Here is an 11,482-nt window from a genome sequence, read left to right as displayed (position 1 = left end):
CAGGTCTAAATGATGCTCCAGTGACACAAATTTGCAATGCTTTTGCAAATATTCATTGGAACTATGATTTCTGGAAACACTTAATCTTTAAACTATGATGCCTTAATCAGATTACACAAATATTGGGCAAAATAAGCAGTTTTTTTTTTTTTAATGGTATTAAACTGACTGTTGGTGTATACAGTATCATCCATACTATATTGTTTAAATGCTTGTTCAAAGGGTTACTTCACCGAAAAATGAAAGTTATGTCATTGATAACCCTCATGTCATTCCAAACCTAAACAGCAAAAAACGTTGGGTTATTTTTTTAACCCAACCGTTGGGTTACACATATTGGGTCAATGTGTTGGGTTATCTTTAAATGTGTTGGGTAATTTTTTTTTCGTCGTTGGGTTATTTTTAGTTATAACCCAACTGTTGGGTTAAATATGTTTCCCGCTTCACTCCTGTTCAAGTTTTAACGGTCCAGTCAGAGACTCGCGGACATCAGCGGCAGTCTGCCTGATTATGAAGGGTAAGTAACTGTTAATATAATCGTATGACGTATATAACTGTTATAAGTAATGTGTCTGGTATGTTAATTCTTGTTTTTTTTATACGTTAAAAAAGTTTTAATCCCCTTTAGTCCATTTGTTTCCCCCAGATAATCAGATCGATTGTAAATGAATGCTATTCCTGTTTATTCGCCAGTATTAATACACTAAAAGATTAGCTGCAAAAAATGTTTAGACAAGTATTACTTAAAGTTAATAAAAATGTTAGAGAAGCCGCACGGACCATTTATCGGATCGGACCAGTGAAAGAAGCTGCTCGAGTTTAGCTCTCACATCAATCATGCGACAGACAACAGACTTTTCTGTTATAAAAGTGCAAAACCCAGACGAAAGAAAAACGCGCAGTCGTGAGGTAATCCGCTCTTTCAGCTAAAATTTATACCAGTGCCCCAAATTTACATAACGTTAACGTTACTCCTACAACAAACCTTTAAGAGGGGAGCGTAAAACAGAAGTCATATTCGTCTTAGCGCACCTGTCAGGATCTGGTAAGGGAGGAACTCAGGTGCAGACAGGAATCGGGTACACACAGGATTTATTTGACAAAAAGGGAAAACAAAAACCCACGAGGGGGAAAACAGGACTAGGGCAAATACAGCAATACTAAATAAGACTGACTCGACAAGATAAACAAAGACTCAAAACAGGAGAACACTGACTACAACTAACACTCACGGTTATACAGGGACTTCAGAGGAACAATCACAAGTGTGGAACACATCTGAGAAACACAGTTGAGGTACAATCACAATCACAGGTACAAATCTCAATGACAATGAACCGACGCAAGACAGAGCACACTAGGAGATCTAAATAGGGGTACTAATCAAGACACGACAGGTGTTACAGATAGGACAATCAAGACACGACTAGGTTAACAAGGGGGGCGGGGCAAGGGAACGAGACAACACAAGCACATGGCCCAAAGACAAGGCCATGCGCTTGTACACAAAACATGGGTCTGTCATGATCCTGCCTCAAGACTAGGAAAAATCAAGGACACGAGGGCAGAATCATGACAGAACCCCTCCCTTAAGGAGCGGCTTCCAGACGCTCCTCAAGGGAACATCAAACACGGGACACGACTGACATGACAGACTGGGACACAGACACAAACCAACAGGACATGACAAATAATAACAATGGCAAACATGAATACACAACAGCAGGGTTGGGGTGACAAATCAAAAAAAACAAACAGGGAAGGGGAGGGGGCGGGACCACAAAGTTCATGGGGGACAGGCCAGGGTGGGTGGGAGGGGTAGGGATTTTAGGAGGACAGGACGAAGGCTGACGACGGGGGGTACGGGCAGGTCTGGGTGGTGAGGGGCGGGGAGGGGTCTCGGGACAGCTGGCAGAGGACATGACAGGAGCAGACACGGGACGCGGGGCAACACTTACGGGACGCGGGGAGACGACAGCTGGACACGGGGGAACAACATCTACTGGACACGGGACGACAACATCTACTGGACACGGGACAATATCAGCTGGACACGGGGCAACACTCACGGGACACGGGGCTACATCCACGGGACTCATGACAACATCAGCTGGGCACGGGGGGACAACATCTACTGGGCTCGGGGGGACAACAGGACACGGGGAGACAACGGCTGGACACTCGGGACTTCTAGGGACAGGGTCTGGGGACAAGACAGGACTGACGGGGATTTCTAAAATTTGGACAAGACGGGACAAATAATCAGAAAAGTCTTTAGCAGCTAGGATAATAGGCAGCTCCTTATGGGATGAGACCGACTGTACAAGAGTCTTTGCTGCAGAGTCGGCCGCGGCTCTCTCCTCCGCTCTCACGACTGCAGCTCTCTTCTTTGCCGGCTCGGGCACGCTCACCGCTGCTGGCTCGGGCACGCCCACCGCTGCTGGCTCGGGCACGCCAGCTCTCTCCGCTGCTGGCACGGGCACGCCAGCGCTCACCGCTGCTGGCACGGGCACGCCAGCTCTCTCCGCTGCTGGCACGGGCACGCCAGCTCTCTCCGCTGCTGGCACGGGCACGCCAGCGCTCACCGCTGCTGGCTCAGGCACGCTCACCGCTGCTGGCTCGGGAGGAGACAGGGTCACAGGACCGGCAGGCCCCTTCTTCTTCCTCTTCCTCCTCGGGCGCGGTGCAGAGGCTACAGCTGGGTCAGAGGCGGGTTGGGGGAGTTTGGTCTCGGACAGGGCAGACTCGGACGCCGAAGACTCTGAAGCCGACTCCCATGAAAACCGTCTCCCTCGCTTGTTGGGGAGACTGAAGGTAGTGGGAGGTGCCTCAGGACTCTGGGGGGGACTTGCCTGATTCCCCAGGGTTGCCACGGCCAGGACACGGCCCTCTGGGACCGTGGGCAGCTGGGTAGGTGGGGACCTCTGGGGCTCCTCCTCTCGCCCGCTCGCTCCGGAACGACCTCCCCTGGTCCCCCGGAACACCACAAGGCGAGAGCCCTCAAAACAATCTCGCTGGCTGGCTGATGCCATCCAGCATTGCCTCCTGTCTGCTGAGTTCCTTTGTGGTCGGTTCATTCTGTCAGGATCTGGTAAGGGAGGAACTCAGGTGCAGACAGGAATCGGGTACACACAGGATTTATTTGACAAAAAGGGAAAACAAAAACCCACGAGGGGGAAAACAGGACTAGGGCAAATACAGCAATACTAAATAAGACTGACTCGACAAGATAAACAAAGACTCAAAACAGGAGAACACTGACTACAACTAACACTCACGGTTATACAGGGACTTCAGAGGAACAATCACAAGTGTGGAACACATCTGAGAAACACAGTTGAGGTACAATCACAGGTACAAATCTCAATGACAATGAACCGACGCAAGACAGAGCACACTAGGAGATCTAAATAGGGGTACTAATCAAGACACGACAGGTGTTACAGATAGGACAATCAAGACACGACTAGGTTAACAAGGGGGCGGGGCAAGGGAACGAGACAACACAAGCACATGGCCCAAAGACAAGGCCATGCGCTTGTACACAAAACATGGGTCTGTCATGATCCTGCCTCAAGACTAGGAAAAATCAAGGACACGAGGGCAGAATCATGACAGCACCAGCACTAATTAATTGTACAGTAACATTTTTTTAAATTTATTTACTCATATTGAATATTGTCATGCATCTATCAGAATGCCCTATAATTACAGCAGTTTCTCTTATGAAGCTAGATTGATTGACATGTTTTTTAAATGTGTTTTACTAAATGTGTTTATACTTATATTTTAGACAATGGAATTTTTCGTGAAGGAAAAAATGCAACAATAGAATTTCTGTCTGTTAATTGGAACATTTCAAGGTAAGTAACTTATTTAAATTAATGATACATAAGCTTTCAATTTAACTTAGACCAATGACTTCCAAAAATTATGAAAAAGGACAAATTAGGTGAAATGAGTCTATTGTTGCATTCCGTCCAACAAAGCTTCCTTTCATTTACAGTGTAACGTTACTTTTGTTCCTCCCTACAAGTCCAAATCAGTCAAAGGGTAAAAGGTGGTAAAATTTACTCACATTAGCCACAAATATAGCCACATTTTCTGGAGGGAGTGAAAACTGGTTTATTCTGTCTCTTAGTGCAATTGATAGTATATCCCCACAGAGACTGTAAAAATGTAAACTGTAAGCTTAGCTTTTTTTTTTTACTTGTCTGTAAAATCTCTGTACTTTTGTAATTTAAAGGCCTTCGTGCAGTCTTTAAAACCCTTCCTGCCATCTGCAACACTTGCAGAAGCAACACTTAAAATTACAGTGCCCTGTGTAGTCAAGTCACCTTTCTTTATTTTGTATAAGACACATGTTGTACAATACAAATAGTTTGAAGAAGATATTTTGAATAAAACAATGATGGCAGAATGCATGTTAACTGAACTTGTTTTTTTTTTAAATTCTTTTAGGGTTGGCACTAATACAGTGCTGAACTTGAATCACGAGACAAGCCAGAGTCCACATGTCCTGGTGCTTGGTGACAAGGAAAACTCTTCCCAAGATTGTATTATTTTAAGCAGGGAGGCGATGGAACAGAAGATGATGCAGTCGATCTGTGTTTCAAACTTTTCTTTGTATATGACATCTACTACCCAAAGCCCTCTGCTCATATTTGGGAGGTTTTGTAACACAAAGTCTTTAATAGTTTGTATTTTGTAATCAGTAAAAAAAACTTTTTTATTTTATTGATCATCAGTAGGTCCAGCAGCTGGTATATTTGTATTATTATTACTTGATTTTATGATTATTTTTTGTTTTATTATATATTATGTTTATTTTATTTGAAAGTCTTAATATTTGCCAAGTGTGGTAACCCATATTCGGAATTGGTACTCTGCATTTAACCTGTCCAAGTGCACACACACAGCAGTGAGAAGTGAACACACACCCGGAGCAATGGGCAGCTATAGATCCAGCATCCGGGGAGCAACTGGGGGTTCAGTGCCAGTGCCTAACCATTAGGCCACAGCTGTGAACTGTATTAGCACATTTGTTTGTTTTGATATGAAAATGAAAATATTGAAAATGTCAGTTTTATTTTTACACATTCTTGTACATTTAAATAAAATATTTTAAAATATATTTGTAAATCTGTTACTTGCATATTAATATAAAATCTTTAAGTTACAAACAAAGTTTCAAAATATGGTTGTATTAAGTAATTTTCAATAAAAATACTGATGTTAATTAATATAAATAATTAACTCAACTGTACGAGTAGCGCGAGAAAGATGCGAAAATGGATGCTGAGTAGGTGTAACGGAGGTTTGCCTCTGGCGATTATGTTTTGGTTGCACCAGCAACTAAAGCAAAGTCTGAGGTTTGCAAATGTTTTGACCATGTTTATAATGAGAATAATGAGTGAATAATGACGCACCATCTCAGTAGACATCTACAGTAGATTCAATGATTTTACTCCACAAAAACATGCAGGCTTAGCTTAATCACTGTGAGTAAAGGTTTTTCAAATGATAACTAACTATTTATTGAGTCTTAAATAAATAATGTGGACAGAGTATTTACGCTAATGTTGGCATTCTTTTATTAAATGTCAGCTGCTAGTGGCGAAGCAAATCTGGAGGAGCCTTTATCTTAATTTCGTTATTGCCAAATACGAATCTTAATTAAAAATTTATCTTAGTTTAATTTGTTTTAAAAAACTAATTTTTATTGGTGTGTCGGTCTATTTATAGGCTAAATGAGCCTATTCCTATTTAGAGCGCTGAGATGTTAGATGTTACAGAGGACTTATTTTAATTTTTATTCCAACTTCCAAGTGGCCTTTAGTCTACGTTAGTTATGAATAAATTATGTTAAAATACTTTAAATTACTCATTCTTGACAAAAGTAAAATGAGCTGTGTGTGTGTGCACACATTTGAATAATGTTGGGCTGTAAATGGGTTCGGGCTTTAAAAAAGCTGCCAATCAAAATGTACTTGTCGGGCTCGGGTCCTGTCGGGCCTAACTTTTAAGCTCCGATTACAGCTCTAACCTATAAGACCTCTGTTCATCTTCGGAACATATTTTATGATATTTTAGATTTAGTCCGAGAGCTCTCAGTCCCTCCATTGAAGCTGTGTGCATGGTATACTGTATAATGTCCAGAAAGGTAATAAAAACATCTTCAAACTAGTCCATGTGACATCAGAGGGTCCGTTAGAATTTTTTGAAGCATCGAAAAAACATTTTGGTCCAAAAATAGCAAAAACTACGACTTTATTCAGCATTGTCTTCTCTTTCCGTGTCTGTTGTGAGCGAGTTTAAAACACAACAGTTCAATGATATACGGTTCGCGAACGAATCACTCGATGTGACTGGATCGTCTTGATCCAGTTCACCAAACCAAACTGTGAATAGTTTGAAACGGTTCTCGTCTCCAATAAGCATTAGTCCACAAATGACTTAAGCTGTTAACTTTTTTAATGTGGCTGACACTCCCTGTGAGTTAAAACAAACCGATATCCTGGAGTAATTAATTTACTCAAACAGTTTTTGAGAGAACTGAAGATGAACACAGAGCAGAGCCAAATAATGAACAAAAGATTGACTCGTTCTTGAGTCAAGAACCGGTTGCATCAGTTTTCGGATCACCAGTAGTGTGGGAAGTTCAGTTCTTTACCGTGAACCGATTCTTCCGGACATTTTGATTCAATAAACTGGTTGAAGAAAACGGTTCACCGGTTCTTTTTGCGTTCGACGTAATGACGTCATTGGCGATGATTGTCCTTCATTCAAGCCTTCGGTTTACCCACGCTCATAACATTAGCACAGAATCAGTTCAGAATCATTCAACAAGAGAACCAGTTCAGTTCAGACGCAACCAGTTCAGTTCAGACCCGCGGTGTGTCAGTCTGCTTCACACTGAATCACACAACACATGCGCAGTCTCATCAGCTCCTCGGTTCTCGAATCGGACAGAAACGGTCCTTGACTCAAGAACAAGTCAGTCTTTCGTTCGTTATCTGGCTCGGCTCGGTGTTCATCTTCAGTTCTCTCTTCACAGCAGTTCGGTCAGTGTACAGTTTGAGTAAATGAATTACTCTGGGATATTGGTTTGTTTTAACTCAGAGGTACAGCCACATTAAAAAAGTTAACAGCTTAAGTCATTTGTGGATTAATGCTTATTGAAGACGTGAACCGTTTTAGTTCTAACCCAACTATTCAGTTGGATTTGGTGAACTGGTTCAAGAAGATCCGGTTACATCGAGTGATTCGTTCATGAACTGGATATAATTGAACTGTTGTGTTTTGAATTCGCTCCCAACAGACCCAAAAGAGAACACAATGCTGAATAAAGTCATAGTTTTTGCTATTTTGTACCAAAATGTATTTTCAATGCTTCAAAAAATTCTAACTGACCCTCTGATGCAGAGATGGGACCAAGTCACACATGTGCAAGTCTCAAGTAAGTCTCAAGTCTTAACCTTCAAGTCTCAAGTAAAGTCCCAAGTATTTTTTTTCTTGGGCAAGTCAAGTCAAGTCAAGTCACAAGCTATGTCAAGTCAAGTCCAAGTCAAGTCACCTTAATATTGTTATTTTACCTGCAGAATCTGATCTTAATAAAGTTAAAAGACAAGATATAAGTAACTGTCAGTAAATTAAAATAATTTGGATTTGCATTGTAAATACCCATGTTCAGTAAAATACATCATGGAATCAAACAAAATTGTAACTTCCTAAAATTATTTATTTTTCACTTCTGCCAACAGTGTTTGAAATGTTTTACATTTTCAACATTGAGTCCATAAAACTAAACATCCAACAGACTCCTCTCTGAACACCTCTCTCTCTCTCTCTCTCTCTCTCTCTCAAACACAGTTTACATACAACATTAAAGTGTTACATTTCTCCTCTCTCTCTCTCTCTCTCTCTCTCACAAACACACACACACACACTCTCTCTCTCTCTCGCTCTCTCTCTCTCTCTCTCTCTCTCAGAGTATAGAATATAAATATGACGTATTTTCAGTTGTTTCATGCTTTTTTATGTACAGTACAGTCCAAAAGTTTGGACACACCTTCTCATTCAAAGAGTTTTCTTTATTTTCTTGACTATGAAAATTGTAGATTCACACTGAAGGCATCAAAACTATGAATTAACACATGTGGAATTATATATGGAATTATATACATAACAAAAAAGTGTGAAACAACCGAAAATATGTAATATTCTTGGTTCTTCAAAGTAGCCACTTTTTGTTTTGATTACTGCTTTGCACACTCTTGGCATTCTCTTGATGAGCTTCAAGAGTCAGTCACCTGAAATGGTCTTCCAACAGTCTTGAAGGAGTTCCCCGAGAGATGCTTAGCACTTGTTGGCCCTTTTGCCTTCTGTCTGCGGTCCAGCTCACCCCTAAACCATCTCGATTGGGTTCAGGTCCGGTGACTGTCGATGCCAGGTCATCTGGTGCAGCACCCATCACTCTCCTTCTTGGTCAAATAGCCCTTGATGCCTTCAGTGTGACTCTACAATTTTCATAGTCATGAAAATAAAGAAAACTCTTTGAATGAGAAGGTGTGTCCAAACTTTTGGTCTGTACTGTACATAACAAAAAAGTATGAAACAACTGAAAATACGTCATATTTATATTCTGTATGTAATATGCACTTCTCATGATTGGGTAATCGCGGCAGCTACATTTGTTTTTCTGATTAATTGTTTTGCTCTATGAGAAAGACAAGGTAACAAAATATTCGGGGCTTATGCCCCCTTAGCCCGGCCCTAGAGCCGCCCCTGGAATGTGTTTTTTTGACGGCCTGCTAGCGGATCATTAGGGGCCGTTCACATCACGTCTTTTGCGCACGCAAGTTCGTTATTTCCAATGTAGGCGCGCGGTATGCGCACTCATAATGGAAGCAAGCGCTCAGAACGCGGTCGCACCGCATCGAGTTAAAAACATCTAAACTTTTCAGAATGCCGCAGGTCATGTGACAATAACTAACCAATCAGCTTCATCCTTTCCCGTATCAACGTTGAAAGCTCAGCTAAGACGAAGGAACAGCTGTTCACAGCTGTATATGGATTGCCATTTTGAAATGAATTTAGTAGCAGAGCTACTGCGAGCGATTTTTAGTGCTGCAAATCTAAAGAGAGAGCGTGTCATGGATGCTTAGCCACGACAGACGCCCCAGGAGCACTTCTGTCCGAGCGCTTTGGAAAGAAGGAGAAAGCGGCGCGACTAGTGTTTTCCACGCGTTTTTAGTCGCGAACTTTTGAAGACAAAAGCGATGACCCTCGGTACCTCTCAGGCTGACATGTTGATGTGATGTGATATCTGATTTAAGTGGGCGTGGTGTGTGTAAGGTAGAGAGGGCATGACTGATGAAAGTGTCCTGATCCAGTCACGACGCTATTCTTAGCCTGCGCTCCAGCTGAGTAATCAACTTTATTTAAAAAAAATAATTAATATATTTTATATTCAAACTGAAAACATGATGTGATTAACACTCAAGTCATTCAAGTCATCGTGTCTCGTCAAGTCAAGTCCCGAGTCTTTAACTTCCAAGTCCGAGTCAAGTCTCAAGTCCTAAAAATAGCGACTCGAGTCGACTCGAGTCCAAGTCACCAAGTCACAAGTCCCCATGTCTGCTCTGATGTCACATTTACTACTTTGAAGATGTTTTTATTACCTTCCTGGACATGGACAGTATACCGTGTACACAGTTTCAATGGAGGGACTGAGAGCTCTCGGACTAAATCTAAAATATCTTAAACTGTGTTCCGAAGATGAACGGAGGTCTTACAGGTTTGGAACGACATGAGGGTGAGTTATTAATGACATAATTTTTCGGTGAACTAACCCTTTAAGTGCATTCAACAAATGGCTTCTCTACAAAGGACATTAAAGCGTAAAAAATTTACATTAATAAGGTACCTTATGGTGGTACTTGAATTCAGTTACTTGATAGTAAACAGACTTCCCATTAGAAGCCATATGATGTCTTTAAATGTTTGCTAGGTCTTGGAACAGAGATAGTGACAGATTTGCAGAGGACTATCAATAGCAGAGCTCTTTGTGCACTGCAAAGGCAGGTCTCTCTTCCAGGCTTTGCTTCCTCTTTAGGTTTTATTTCGGGCTATTTTTGGATGACAGAGAATTGCTATTTTGGGAATAAGGCCCATGTCATTGATTATGTTAAAAGAAAGATGCTTCACAGACGCAGTATTTACAGTGTATGATGACAGTATGACATTGTCACAAAAATAGAAATGGTGAATGATTATTCTCATAAAACCAAAGAACAATTTATGTTAGTGTGAGCATGTTGTCCAGATTTATATTCTCATAGTGTTTAAAAACTGTATGATACTGAAAAAAACCTTGCCAATCAGCAAAATAAGCTTACACCTAAAACTGCTTAGAGAGGACAGCATTGCAACAGGCTTCATTAAATAGGCTGGATTGATCAGTGTGTTGGTGGCATAAGCACATTGGTTCTGCCGTAAGTACATTGGGTGAGGCAAGAAAAGGGAGATAAATGGGGGGATGGAGGCGGGAGAGGAAAAAAGGAGGATGGCAAGAGAACATAGGGAAGAGCCTTGTAACATCTAATTTCTATAAAGCAGCCTAGAAATCTCTTCTCTCCCACATACACAGCTCATCCCACCCCGGTTGAACTGGGCTCTGCTCGTTAATATGCTGTTAGGCTGCTTCCTCTGAGAGGACACATTAGCCAGACTCAGACATGAGAGAGGGGTTTTACTGGATCCACCACAGACGTTGGGCACATATTTACATTACAATGGCAATTAAACTGGAAATAAATGGTTTATAGTCAGTCAGTGATATCAAGGGTGCTACATCTATTACAGCAGTTATTTGAGCTCTATCTCATTACAGCTCACTGCTCGTTTAAGCAAGCATTTACATTTAAACACCTACACTGTATATACATAGTACTAAATACATACAGTATATAAAGGCCTATATAACTTAAAATATTTATAAATAAAATAAAAAAAAATATTCAACAGTCTTCTGAAGAGACATGATCATTTTATACGATGAATGGATTTAATTTAGGATTTACCATAACGTCATGGTGTGGTGCGGGAGAGAAACACGTAATCGAGCAAGATACAATAAACATCATACTTCATAGAGGGGTGATCCACAGCAGGGTAACAGCAAATACACACACACCAGAATAAAACAGACATTTTCCATAGATGATACCGAGGTGGAGATGGAGAGCAGATGAGCCAGGGCAACACCAAGGATCCGGAAGGCCAAGGAGAAGCAGATGGCACCGGAGACTGAGGTGGAGGCGGGGATCCGGAAGGCAGAGGTGGAGCCGGAGTGGCCGAAGACTGAGGTGAAGCCGGAGGGCAGGAGGAGCCTAGCCTGACAGAGCCAGAGGGACTGAGGGACCCGAGGCTGTGGATGGACGATGACAGACCAAGGCAGAACTGGAGGGACGAGGGAGCC

Source organism: Carassius auratus, chromosome 41, assembly GCF_003368295.1.
Source record: "Carassius auratus strain Wakin chromosome 41, ASM336829v1, whole genome shotgun sequence".
Lineage (NCBI taxonomy): Eukaryota > Metazoa > Chordata > Actinopteri > Cypriniformes > Cyprinidae > Carassius > Carassius auratus.
This window is presented reverse-complemented; position numbering follows the sequence as displayed.